Below are 15,005 nucleotides of genomic sequence, written 5' to 3'. Positions count from 1 at the left end.
GCCCTCGGGTCCGTAAGGGAACATCGGGCACTCGGTGTTTGCGAGGCGGGTGCCTCGCCCCATCTGGTGGCTACATCGAGCGGCGCCGGGGAAAGGTAAAAGCCAGCAGCAGCTCTCGGTCCTGATGCATCTGCTGGGGCTGTGCTGCAGCTCCTCAACATAACAGCAGCAGAGGCAGCAGTGACACCAAGAGCGCCTGCCAAAGCCAGGGTTTCCAGCCCCGCTCTAGGACAGCACAGTTAGCTGTACGAGACCCTAGAGTACCTTTCAGTACCTGAAAGGGACTTTCAAGAAGGCTGGAGAGAGACTTTTCACAAGGGGAAATGTTCTTAAGCTGAAGGAGTGTCGGTTTGGACGACATTACATTCCTCGCCTGCCCTAAGCCTTCCCCCTGAAGCTTTTTGGAAAATTCTGCCAAAATTCGGGATAAGTTCAGAGGTGAACAAAATTATTTTTTCTGGTGCTTGAAATTATTGATAATAATAATTCCCACATTTCAGTTCCTGCAGTACATAATCATAGAATCAGAATCATACAACAGTTTGGGTTGGAAGGGGCACAAAAGATGATCTAGTTCCAAGCCCCTTGCCTTTGGTAGGCGTGACACCTAGTAGGCCAGGTTGCTCAAAGCCCCATCCAACGTGGCCTTAAACACTGACAGGAATGCAACAGACACAGCTTTTCTGAGGGACACATGCCAGGGCCCCACCATCCTCACAGGAAAGAATTCCTTCCTATTTATCTAATCTAAACCTTTCCTCTGCCTTTCTGAAGCTGATGTCCCTTGACCTATCACTCCATGTCCCTGTCAAAAAACCCCACTCCAGCTGTCTTGGAGCCTCGTTAGCTATTCAAAGGGGCTCCAGGGTCTCCCTGAGCCCTTTTGAACAATCTCAACACTCTCAGCCTGTCTCTATAGCAGAGGTGCTCCAGCCCTCTGATCATCTTCATGTCCTCCTCTGGACTCACTCCAACAGGTCCACATCCTTCTCATGATGGGCACACCAGAATTGAGCGTCCAGTTTTATGTACAGTTAAGTCCTTCCCAGGATCTATGATGAGTATTTTGGACCAACCTCTCTTTTCAAATCTCCTTTGAAAAAGTCTTTGTCTTTTTTTTTTTAAAGAGATATGAGATTGATCCTATCACAGACTGGTGTGTACTCCCTGATGGTGCCAGGAATTATTTTTTTGTTTCCTCTCTCCGAGGGCACCTCTGTGTTCCTAACAAATGAGCTATTGTAATTCACACATCTCAGGTTTATTCAGCACACTCTTAGACCTGAGTGCTGTCAGGTCTGTTTATTGTTTTATGTCCTTCCAGGCCTTTTGTAGGACGGCACAAAGAGCCTCTCTTTCAGTATGCACACCTCTCGTATCAGCAAAGCACTGAGTGACACTGTTGTCCTTCCTCTCTGTGATGGCTTGTTAAATAAAACTCATATCTTCCTTTTGTTTCTGAAAAATTGGTTTTGCCTCCATAGATGAAGAAGACCCAGACAAACTGACACATTTCTATAACATGTTCAACGTTGAAATGTGTTAGTTTGTGTGGCATTTGTCAAATTTGGGTCAGCAGAGACTCAACAAAAAGTCATTTGTAAAGAAAAGTTTTTTATATAATCTTTTAAAATTTTTCCTGCTAGTCAAGGGTTCACTCTGAGTAAATGCTTCAGAGGAATTTCAGTAGTCACTTCAGCTGTGCAAATCTTTTGAGTGTTGTTCTTTCTTGAAAGAGGCAGTGCTGAGATAAAATAAAGATTTATTTTTCAAGGGATCTACAGGTCCTTTCCCAAAGCCTACAGCAAGATTTGTGCAGATCCTTGAACTAAAATAGAAACATACTCCTCATCCCGTGCACAAGTCCTCCCATCACTTGCAGTGGTGACCTTTGCAAAGTGGGTTTGAAGAAGGATGGTTCAGAGGGTTTGGCAGCACATCTCTGCTGACCTTTACTGAGATGCTGCTTGCTGTTGAGCTGTCATCACAGTGCATGTTCCTGCTCTTGGTGTACATAGCTGCCCTGGGAGATGCTCGTGCTTAAATCTCTCCTCCACCGCTCGTGTCAAAGTGGAGTTGTGCTCTTGCACATTAAGGACATGCACAAGCCAAATACCAGAGCTCAGCTGACAAGCTGTGACTTCCTAACCACCCGCTTGAACATATATAACTGTTTCTCTAAGGGCTTTCATTTAGTTTTTGACCCCCTGTGCTAGTGATAGTATTCATGAACTTTGTGTGCGTGAGTGTCTGATGTCAATTGGTCCACTCTGATAAATGAAGTGTAGAACATAAGTAAATGTTTGCAGGAAAAAAATTTAGATCCTGTTAATTTCTTTCTTATCTCTGAAGGAAAATAAACTATTGTCTCATAAATCAGTCACTATGAAAAACTCATCACATCATTTTGCTATTGTGCAATAATATTGCTGCTGATGTGGCAAGAGGACACAGACTGAGGGCTTGAGCCAGTCAGTCCTAAGTAGAATTCATTCTACAACATTTAAAACTGGGTAAAAAATGTCCAGAGGAAGGAAAAGGTGTCCAAAGTTCAGATATTGGGAAAAACTTTGGTGACATTAAAATTAGAACTTACTGATGCTGGAATTTTACCCCTGCATTTGGTTTTGAGCTTGTTAGAAAAATATATGTCAGGTTGCCAGCATGTTGTGTAAAGACAATATGCCATCAGATGTAGAAATGAGGTGGAATAAGGGTTATATTTCTTCTTGAACTATGCTGAAGTGCTCTTTCCAGAAATGACTGGGATTTGTAACCCAAGAAGTACCATTCACCTGAAATTGTGGTCTCCCCTGAAATTGTGGTCTCCCCTTTTGTGATGAGACAGATCTATTTCATCCCTGCTCCTTTTCAAGAGGTCTATTTAGCAAAATGTTGTGAAGGACAGAGAGGGATGTAGTTTACTGTATTAATCCCTGATCTGGCATTTTGGTGAATGGGTCAGGGTTATAATTCCTTTTCCATACACACAGGAAGAAATCTTTGCCTTCTCCAAAGACTAATTCCATGAATTGCTGTGACTTTCATGTATTGCACTCGTTTATCCATTCAACTTCATTGTAACAATATGTTAGAACTTGATCTTCAATAGATTTTTAAATTCATTCTACCTTAAAATTCAAATAAAATTGCTTTCATTCCACTAGTAATTAAATCAAAATAAATCTGGTCAAAACCAGACCATAACTATTTTCACTCTTAGAAATCTTTATTTTGACAAAGGGCATACATGGAATTTCTCTCCTGGTGCAGCTTGAAGAAGCCAGCTGATTTATAGTCACATAAGGTTCTGGAGAGTGTGTAATCTTCAGTTCTACATTATCATCCTGTCCTCAAACCTTCCACCTACTCAGGGCTAATCATCTTCTTGCTTAAACATCTGGTCTCTAGACAACCAGAAATTGCACTGAAATACAAACTGTGAGGTTGCTCTTCAACCTCTCAGATTATCACTCAATAACAGATATCAGAGAGACTTTACTTTGTATAAATATTGTATGCATTGCAATGCCTTTGGAAATCTTTGTCCTGTGCTAGAAAGTAGGAGATACCCAGCTGCAAGATCAAAACTGTAAATATTTGAGACTAAATTGTACAATATGTGCTTTCTATTTGAACTGTAATGGTGGGATTTACTAGATTAAATATAAACATATTTGATGGTGATGTTTGTCACTGAGCTTACTTTTTTGCTGTTGGAGAGAAAGAGGCACTTTTAGAGACTCATTTTAGAGGACTCTGATGCAGTAATTGATCCTTATTCCATACAATATTATAGAGATACAGACTGGGAAGTTCTGGAAGAGGTTACCTGAGCCCCCATTCAGTCCCTTAGGGTGAATCAGGCACTCCTGGACCTTCCTTTGAAAAAGTTTATTACTAATGAAAGGTGCTGTGTTGACTTCAGTAAAAAAGACATGCACAGATGGCTTAAGCCCTCAATAACTGATGATTCTTGTATCTGACACTTCAGCTTCTGAAAAGTTACGTACCTGCTTTAAGTTGTTCTACTATCGGCCACGGAGAGAGAAAAGAATCTCTGGAGAACATAGTTTCTGCCCCAAAGTAGGTAAAATAATTTCTTAGTGATGTGACTCCACTGCAGGTACCTCAGTCTCTCTGTTGGTTACAGACCAACACCTGAAATTATCTGCCCAGCTTTAAGCATGATGGAGTGAGATGGGATTCATCTGACCATTATCTGGCCAGAACTCAGAGCCCATATCTGAAAAAAGAGATGACTCTGAAGGTGATCAGATTCCAGACTTAATTAGTTAAAACATTTATTTTAAAAAAGTTTTTTTAAAAAAAGGGAAAAGCAAGTATCCTTTACCAAAATAAAGATTTAAACGTGTTTTGTGAACAATGTGAGCCCATTGTAGCTTAGGTGGAAGAGATTATCTATATGTAAGGAAAAATACCTGCCAGTGACAAACTAAGATCAGATCTCCTTAAATGGTTAATTTGATTCAAAAGTGTCATAAAAATTTTTGCAAGGTAGAGAGCAAATGGGAAGAGCTAAATGACCAGAAGATCATCTGTCTTCTCTCCCACCTGCTATTATTATTTTTCCATCAGAGCCTGATGGATAAAGTGCATCTTAAAAATTCAGCACTCCACTCTGATGGCACCAGGAAGAGTTTTTCTGTCATTTGCTGTGTACAGGAGGATATTATCTTGACTCTCAGGATTGTAAATGCTGCTGCTGTCATATCACAGCTTTAATTGGCACTTTAAGGGACTACTTAGGTAAGCTGAATTCTGTGTTTGAAAGGTCCTTCTGAGTTCTGGTTATGTCACTAACTACACAAAGAGCATAAGAAAGTAAATATTGTGGAAAGAAATAAGAGGACAACCATTGTGTAAATAAGGGAAATGCTTATGTGTCTAAAACTGGATTTCAGATGACTGATTGTTCAGCATTACTTTATTATGCAATTTCTATATAACAATAACAGTGTCCCTTTGTAATATGCACATTTTTCTAATATAAGATTCCTTTGATGATAGTCCATTTTATTATTCTTGGTGATTTTTCTAATTACTAGAGTCAGTGCATTATTTTTGCTGTTATTACATTCATTAATGATCTGGGAAGATTTTTTCCTTTTGGATGTTTTTTCCAGTACAACACAGCACATTGTTGTAATGGGAAGTATTTTGAAAACCAAACTAATTTTCCCAATAACTGATTCCTGATAATTTCCCATTTTCTGTTGAAGCCCAGACACAAGTTTGTAATCTCTCTTGATGTCAGAATGCGGTCTATATGTTCTGGAAATGCTGAGACTGAACACATTCTCCAATAGCAGTGGTGCAATGATTTATTCTGGATCCTTTTAAGACTGACTCTTGGTGCTTTTCACATGCTCAACCAGTTGTACTTGAGCTTAGGTGAATCTCAGGTCTTCTTCAAATCTCAAGCAGTGCTTTAGAAGTAAATGAGATACTTCAAGTGTAAAATGGCACATCTTGAGACTGGAATACCAAAACCAGAATGCAATAAACCTGAATTAATTTAGGAAAATATCTGCTATGATAACAGACATTCCCAAGCACAGACAATAAGAGAAAAGAGAAGAGCTTAAAAGGAACAATGAGTATGGGTTTTATATTGTTTATAAGAAAACAAATCCAAATACAATGTTTGCATATCTCCTTTATTAAAGAAGCACAAACCAAGTTTGGAAGGACAGATCCACTCTCAACTCAGTCTTCGAAATATGGATCGAAGTTGTCTGCACCATGGAGGCATCAGTCAGCTCTGCTCTTCTTATGTTTCTTGAAGGCATCTGCTTTGTATCTCATTGAGATGACTGCAAAATTGTTTTCTACTATAAATTTTGAGTGCCTTTTTTCCCCCTGAAAATTAAAGACATAAGTGACATCTCTAAAGAGTGACTGCTTCTGTCTAGCATAGAGCTGGTAGAGCTGTGGTCGATAAAGATTAATCCTATCTGACATATTGCTGGTTCAATTACCATACTAGAAACTCTGCAGATAAGTTATATCAACTTGAAATGAAATTTTTAAGTCATTTTCTGTTGAGGTGGTCAAATAAAACAGTTGGGTTGAACTCTACAATTTTATTTATTTAGATCAGAAATCAGCAGAAACTAAGGCGAGGATTGTGTACCATTCATGAAATGGAAGTTTAAGAGCAGCTCAATACGAATCGTGGGGAAAAGGAATATCCCTAGAATAAATAACAGTGGTTCAAATGCTCCATTCCAAAGTTTTGGGTGTGTCCTCAGTGCTCTGTGCCATTCACTATGCTGAGCTGGATGGAGGACACAGGCACCATCACAATCTCTTCCCCATCAGTGAACCATGGTTAAGAGGTTCATGGGTTAAGTGACTCTGGAGTGCAAGTACAACTCCAAGGTTTAAATATTATTTGGGACAAAGAAACCTGTTTTTCCTTCATAAGCCTCCTTCAGAAAGCTTTTCTTCAGGATCATCCTTCTTCTCCTCCTGGTGTACACAGCAGTCTGGATTCATGCTTGGAGATGAGAAATGGGCATCAAGACTGTGCCTGCCTTCCTGTGCCCTTCTTTGGCATGAGATCTGGATCCCTGTACCAGGCTGCTCCGTGGCAGCACCTCCATCAGTAGCATCTGGAAAGCTGTCACGTGAGTCACCATCAGTCATCAGTGATATCAGTAGCTTCATGCTTGCTCCCTGTGGTTATTCATGCAGATTTTCATGTTGAAATCCGGCAGGACGTACAGTCCAGGTGAAGCCATGATTTCAAGGCAACCCGATGCATTCTTTTAGAAAAAAAAATAAGCTCTCCTCAGTCTTGTTAGAGCCATGTATCTGTGCAGTGAGGCTTCTCAAGTCTACAACCTGTGTGATCAAAGCTCCATTCTGCTCCTCTTCTCCCAGCTGAGTGGGAGAATCACAATGAGCTTTCCCTTGATTTTGCTGAATGACACGTATGTGGAGCCACATAAGCGGTTCTGGGATCATGTTGGCACATTGGGTTAAGTCAGTAGGATTGAGGCTGTAATTTCTCCTCATCTCCATGGTAACCTCTCACAAACTGATATTTTACCCACATGCAAGTGCTTAACAAAGAGCATATGCAATTCAATGGTACAGGAGGTTATGTTAAAAAACCTCCTACAATAACCATGGTTGTTCCACAGTAAACTACACTCCACAGTTGGAGTTCAGGCTGATAAGCTTTTGAAGTCTTTTGAAACTATTATTTTCTATCTCAGGTGAAATGGGCCAAAAATATCTGTTTCCCCTGGTTCTCATTACACCTTGTCAATGCCACACTGGAGGAAAGGGATGTCATCCAAAGGGACCTGGCCAGACTGACGAGGTGGACTTTTGTGAGCCTTGTGAAGCCCAGCAAGGCCAAGTGCAAGGTCCTGGACTCAGGTAGGGACAATTCCATAGCACAAACAGAGGCTAGGTGGAGAATGGATTGAGAGCAGCCCTGAGCAGAAGGATTTGGTGGCACTGATGAACAAGAAGCATGCCATGAGCCAGCAATATGCAGTCACAGCCTAGAAAGCCAAGCACATCCTGGTCTGCATCCAAAGCAGTGTGGCCAGCAAGGCAAGGGAGGGAATTCTGCCCCTCTACTCTGCCCTTAGGAGACCCCACCTGGAGAGCTGCATCCAGCTCTGGGGCTCCCAACACAAGGATGTGGACATGCTGAAGCAAGTCCAGAGGAGGACTGGAAGATATTCAGAGGGCTGGAACACCTCTGCTAGAAAGATAGGCTCAGAAAGCTGGAGTTTTTCAGCTTCAAGGAGAGGAGGGTCTGGGGAGACTTTAGAGCTCCTTCCAGTGCAAGAGAGCGGGAGAGAGACTTTGGCAAAGGTGTGGAGTGACAGGACAAGGGGCAATGATTTCATATTGAAAGAGGGAAGGTTTAGATTCAAAATGAGGAAGAAATTCTTTCCTGTGAAGGTGGTGAGGCACTGGCATGTGTCTCTTGGAGAAGCTGTGTCTGGTCCATCCCTGGAAACATTTAAGAACAGGTTGGATGAGGCTTTGAACAACCTGGTCTAGTGGATGGTGTTGAAACTAGATTGTCTTTAGGGTGTCTTTCAACCAAAAGCATTCTACGATGGATTTTCGTGCCTTATCAACATGAGTGCCTTCAGAGATCTTAAGCAAGTACAGTGTGTGTACAAGCACTATTCTTCCCCCTTCTGCATCAATAGTGTTCTATTGTCGGTTAGAATTTGGAATTTCCTTTGTGCTCCTTCATCTTCCTCAATGGGTTCTCAAATTTCCTGTCTGACTTGGCATTGGTGCCCTGGCTGGACTCTTGCCACCCTCTGCCAGCCAAAACCCCACACTGCCCTTTTTTGGTTATGCCATCAGTCAACCTGATCATGAAAAACAACCTCTCCAACATGCAGAATATTTCTGACTCAGAATGTCAGGTAACTGCTAGTTATATATATATTGGTTAGTCTTTAGGGTATTTGTTTCTCTGATGTTAATTATAGATTGCTGTTTATTTCTACTGGCCTGGCTAAAGCTGCCAGTTTTCAGAAACTGAAGGTCTGAAAACAGTACAAGCAATACAAACAATACAGGGAAATGAGAAATTGACTGTGACTCACAGCTTCTACTTTTAGTTTCCACCTACACTGCTACACTCAATTAACTCCTCCAAGGCTCAGTACTCTACAAGAGCCCAGTAGGGCCATAGGAGTGTGATGGCTTGGGCAACCTTAAAAGAAAGAGGCTGAGATATTCAGACACTGATAATTAATTTAAATACTGTAAATAAATGAAAAATTTTGATTAGTTGTTGATTTCTACTGTTACCTAGTGATGATGGCTACTTGCTCTCTTCCAGACCTCTGCCCTCCCAGCAATAAAATTCATGTGAACTGTGATTCAAGCCAGAATTTAAGGGAAAAATTAGGAACAGAGATCCTTCTATCTCAGCAGTGAGATCCACCTGAACAGGGAGTGGGGACGCAGGAGAAGGGAAGCTATGCCAGAGGGAAGGACACTTAGTTTGCCTTGCAATCACTGCCAATAAATGGGTAGAGAAAAAAATGGTGACAACAGGAAAAAGAATAAACAAAATGTCCTGCGCCCTATGTCCACATGCATGCCAGTCTGCACTGCCTGGAACTTTTCAAGTAGAGGCTGAAGACTGAAAACTACCCCAGGAAAAGAGAGTCTCCTACTTTACATGATCTTTGCCTGCACTCCAGCCAATTTCTCATGCCCATTTGGACATTTTCCACAACACCCCAATAGGGACAATCCTCCCGCTGTGAGAAAAATTGTAGAAATCAACAGGTTCAGAAGAACATATTACGAAAGGGAAAAAAATTCTTGTGAATATTTGACTTTCTACCTTTTGAATATGACTGTGGTGGTGTTTTTATGCCTACACTATGAAAAGTCAAGACTAGAAACCATTTTCCCCTGGTCAGAAGTTTTTGAGAACAGCTGCATTTTTGACACAGTGCCAGCCCACAATTCATGTTTGCCTGCACCCTTTACAGCACAGACTTGATTGGTACTCTAATATTTTGACACATTGGAAAGACTGTTCCAATTAGAGTAGTTTTGTTTCTAGTCAATAATATTATTTCTAGAAATTTAAATGTTCTGGAGATAATAAACAAGGAAGAGGGGCCTCACTTTTTGATGAAATATGGGTGCATGAATTCCACTGACCTAATTTCCGGTACACTCAAATATGATACAGTTCAAAAGTTCAGCTTGGGTTTAAATTTTGTTGAGTTTATGTTCTGTTTGAGACAGATGGTCTGAAACAGATGGAAGAAGTCCAGTGAAGAACAGAGGGAGAGGAAGTCAGTGTTCAGGATAGAGTATACAGAACAGCTGGGGAAGAAATAGCAAGAAATGTGTTAAAAGAATGAATATTTCGTACAAAATCTCACTTTTGATGAGGTTTTCCCCTTGGTGTCACCAGCTTTCACCTTGGTTGTCCTCTGAGGACAGTTCAAAAGTTGGTGGATACATGGAACCTGATGATCATCACCTGATGTCATCAGCTGTCCCATACATGTTGTTGGTAAAACAAAAAGTGAGCACCACTGACAGCAGTGCCTTCACTGGTGTGGCTGAAGCTGTCCTACCAAAGGGTTTCCCCCAGTCAGGAACCTGGATATGTTGGTTTGAGTGTTCTGGGACAATTTTCATTCATGGAACAAGAAAGATTTCAGTACTCAGGCTGATATGAAGGCCACGCAAGATAGAATTGTCTTAGAAGTCTTGAATAATTCACATTTCAGCATCTCTAAGTCCAAACTGATGGGAAAGCATCCACTCCTTTCCCCATGCAAAAATCATCTTTGAGGAGGCAGATTCTGCTGCATTCCTCAGGTTCAGGGTTGATCCCAGCACACATTTACATCTGTGCCGCCAGTGAGACTATAAAAATCCACCCAACGTTTGGCTTACATTTTCTGTATGTTTTTTCTGCTTCCCCTCTGATTCAGGTTTTCCCTTTCTGTTTATAAGTTTTCATTTTCTCCCTTCCTCTGTGAACCAGCTCTCACAACCTTTTAGCAAAGGTCCTGTTTTTCACACCTTTCCCAGTTGCTCCTAGATCCTCTCTGAACTCTTTCACTGTGTCTGGCTGGAAAATTTTGCCAGGTTTTGTAACCTTAATCTTGAGACCGTGGTTCTTGAGGAACAAACCTGAGAGCTCTGCAAAGCAAGACAGCACAAGGCAGATAGGAGCAGCTACCAGAGAGTTGTGTCCTAATAAATTATGCCTACTCAGGATGTTAATGATACTGGAGATAGTCTTAGCCTGTCCCATTTGTCAAGTAAAACAAATGAAAAATTATTAAACTGCTTTACAAGCAAGGAGAGCTGTACAGAGCTGTGAGGTCTTGGCTGGTGAACAGATTGTAACTTGACCTCATTCATTTACAATTGAGACATCTTCAAAAACTGCACTGGTTTAACCAGAAAAATAATTTTCATGACTTCCCAATGCAGATAGCATACTGTGGATTTATTTCTAACTTGTGGGATGTCTGAAACAGTGCAGTGGAAAAACAAGAGAGGTTTGGATGTTTGTAAAGAAAATTTAACTATGTGCTAGGCATGTCTTTTAGGCTTTATTACTTGAAGAAAACCTTTTTTATTATTATTGGAAGAGGAAAGATAAGAAGAGTGCTCATTTTATTTAATCCAAACAAAGAAAGATCTTTCTTTGAGATAAGACTTTATTCCCATAACAACTCTTGCACAAGACCAAAATTGCAACAAGCAAGTTGTGAAAGAAGAAGCAGTAAGGAAAAAAGACCTTTGGTCGATGAGATGCTGAAAGCATTGCTGCACAGACAGCAATTAGGGACTTGTTTAAATGTGCATCAGCTGGGTACTCTTCTAGGAAACATCTGAAAATGCTTTGTGTGGGTGAATCCAGAGGCCTACTGAAAAGTAGTTGGAAGTACATGATGCAAATCAAATGAAGTGACACATTGTCATGGGCACAAACATGTGATGTCATTATACTTCTATTGGATCTACTGGAAAGCCTCCTTATGAGCAGTCTAAGGAAGCAGGAGGCGGGAAAAGTAAACAAAGAGGACAACATGACATTGAGCGTTCACAGGCAGAGAGCATGCAAAATCTCCTTTGATGAATGTTTATCCTGATTTCTAGTTTTGGTTACTTTTTAAGAGAGCAAGCCGACATAAGACTTTGGAGATCAGGTTTAGCATATCAACCAGTTAAGGCAAAACACTGGGAACCTCTGTTTATTGAACTAATTCTGACTTATCCAGCAGTGAGCTTGACTGGATAAGCACAAACCAATGTTCAGTTGCCTTTCAGATACCCTGGGCTATGCTGATGTTGTACTCCATGGTGGCACCTTCATTTTATCTTTCCTCAGTGACTTACGTGCCTCAAAATCTGGGCTACAGAGGGAGACAGAACTGACCACTGGTGGTTCACATCCATAGACCTTCCCCAAGAATCACAGTGACTGAAAGTTGTGGTGACTTTTCTTTCCCTTCTCTCACACAGCCTCATGTTCAGAGCACCATATAGAGTATGGCACACCATGGCTCTGTGCTCCCTGTAGGAAGGAAATTGCTTTAAGGAATACCTCAGGAAATATGGTAGGATGGTACTTCCCAACAGTCTTGTCCAGTCTTGTCTTCCCCTCTGCTTCTGCAGTCCCAGGGGCCAATTTGTTGTGTTCAGTTCTCCAGAGATTATTAAAATGCCCTGTAAGGAGCATAACATTCTATAAATGGAGCCAGAAATGAGGATAAATCAGTAGGATCCAGATAGGTTTTCCAGGGACTGCCAAGGAAGGCACCACCTGGGGAGTAGAAAATACCCATCAGGGAAGGGAAGAGAACTGGTTTGGTCATCTAGGCATGGAGTTATCATGGCAGGTCTACTTCCAGCTGCACTTTGTACAGAGCGTTTTCCTGCAGTGGCACTTTGGCAACATTTACCCACTTAGGAGATGTGGTACAGGGATCAACATGACAGCCCTGTTGGGGCTTGCACAGATATAAATGGTTTTGTGCTCTTTGTGGCATTTCTGAATGTGCCAGTGAACAGACTGTGAAATTCACAGGTAATTTCAACATTAAACACAGTCGTCTGCAGACTTTAGGCACCAGATGGGAGAATCAGCGACTGTAGAAGGACAATAAAGATTTATACTTTGGACTTAGAATATCTAAAGAGGCAGTTAAAGCACCTGGAACCTCACCTAACGGGGCATCATTCTCTCCAAACAGCTTGATTAAGGAGTGTTTGGTGGCGTTCAGAAATGCAATAACTTGCTTGATGTCTATGGTGAAACACAAGGGGCAGATTAGAGGAAGCACTTGGTCTTGAATCACATCTGTAAGGCAAGAAACATATGCTAAAGTCTGTTACAAGGAGCTTTTTCCAAGAGTAAACAACAATTAATGGAGCTGGAGGTTTGAAATTCCTCCATCTGCTACTCTTGCCAGAATTTTTTGTAGCATTTTAAAGTGAAAGGCAGTGGAGTCATAAAACTTGTAAATATTATTAAAAGCACAAATTACAGTATGAGTTCTCATGATGGAAGGAAGTTTTATGATAAAAAACATTTTAAAACTAAAATCTTACCTCATAGCTTCCTTCTGGAATTTCATAAGTTTACTACCATTATTTTATTTTATGCTGTTCCTGTGTCCCAGCACTAATTGGAGTGTAAAAATATGAAAAAATGCATGCAGTCTCAACAGCCTAATATTATTTTTTCTTTGTTTTGCTTTATTTTGTTTTATTTTGTTTTAGTGATAGCAGGGAGGGATGTTATTTAGGATTAGCTGATAGAAACATTTCCTTATCTACTCTTGAACAAATATAGTAAAAACAAACAATGTTGCAATGATTATTTCATTCTATAAGAATGTGCATGCTGCAGTAGGAATATCTGAATTCAAAATGAAGATCTGGCCTTAAAAGGGACACATTTCCCAACCTCATGTTTTTCAGAACTTTCATGGGAAATTTTGAAAAGACTAATTTTAATTTTTAGCTACAAAAAATGAAATTAAAAAAAAAAAAAGAAGAAAAAAAGAAAGATGATGTGAACTCAGGCTTCAATAATCTGACCAGCTCTGCTTACATGTGACATTATGGACCACTTTTGCCATCTCTCTGGACACTTCTACTGTCAAATCCCTTTCACTGCATCTGTACAGAGATCAGTACATCAGATACTGCTTGCAGGCTCTGTTGCTCCAAAGTTTCTCTGCTATCTGTTCCTCATCTAAGTGCATGACCCATATCTGTTTTGCAAAGGTTTGGAGAATAATTCAAATTGGAAGGAGCCTCTGGAAAACCCAGTCCAGCTGCCTGATAAAAGCAGGGCAAACTTCACTGTCAGAATGTGTTGTTCAGGGCTTTACCCTGAGGAGTTTTGAAAGCCAACAAGTATTTTCCAGAGTTCAGCCTCTCTCGTTATTAGGGATTTTTTTCTTATGTTTAGTGGGCTCTTCTGCAGTTGCAACTTGCACCTTGTCCTTCAATTGAATCCTCCTGGGAGGAGATGATGCTGTCTTCCTTGCAACTGCCCATCCAGTCTCCTTCTCTGGAAATATTCTAGGTGAACCTGCTCTAGCGGGGCTCTTGGACAAGATGATCTGCAGAGGTTGCTTTCAGCCTGAACCATTCTGTGATTCTGTGATTTTTATTCCAAAATCCTGGAATCCAAGCTATTCTTACGCTTCTTCTGCTTGCCTCATGCCACACCTCTAACCCTGTTGTCTGTTCCTGACTTTCTTCTCTTTGTTGGGCTTCCTTCCTGAAAATTGAGTCCTCTCCTTCTCTGGTCTCATCTCCAACACCCTGGACTCCCTTCTCCATTTTCTGGAGAGTTAGGAACAGCAGAGAGGAATCTCCTCTGTAGTCACTTCCCAGAATGTTTCTTCACGAAGTATACTGCTTATGAACTGGAAAATCGTAGAATTACAGGATGCTTTGGGCTGGAATAGATTTTAAAGATCATCTAGTTCCAATCCCCCTGACAGAGGCAGGGATGCCACCCACCAGGATCAGATTGCTCAAAGTCCTGTCCAATCTGGCTTTCGTGGTTGGGGCATCTACAGCTTCTTGGCAACTTGGACTTCACACCCCCCCCAGTAAAGAATTTCTTCCTCATGCCTAATCCAAATCTCCCCTCTTTTAGTTTAAAATGATTCCTCCATGTCCTGTTTAAAAAGCCCATTTAAAAAGATGCTCTCCTTTTTTTTATGTTTCTAAGTACTGAAAGGCTGCAATAAAGTGTCCCATGTGTCTCCCAAATGTGTCTTTGATGATATGACTGTTAGCCATGGACAGGAGGAGGAAATCTTTGGAGCTAGCTTGGCTCTGCGATGCAGCAGAACTGCCATGAACAATAGCTTGGGAGAAAAGTGACTCTCCCAGTGTTGCAAGACCGTTCCCTCATTTTTGCCAAATTTTTCATTAGTATCATGTTGCATCAGCCTCCAAATGTCTCTCCTTGTGAA

The sequence above is a fragment of the Geospiza fortis genome, unplaced genomic scaffold, assembly GCF_000277835.1.
Source record: "Geospiza fortis unplaced genomic scaffold, GeoFor_1.0 scaffold286, whole genome shotgun sequence".
Lineage (NCBI taxonomy): Eukaryota > Metazoa > Chordata > Aves > Passeriformes > Thraupidae > Geospiza > Geospiza fortis.
This window is presented reverse-complemented; position numbering follows the sequence as displayed.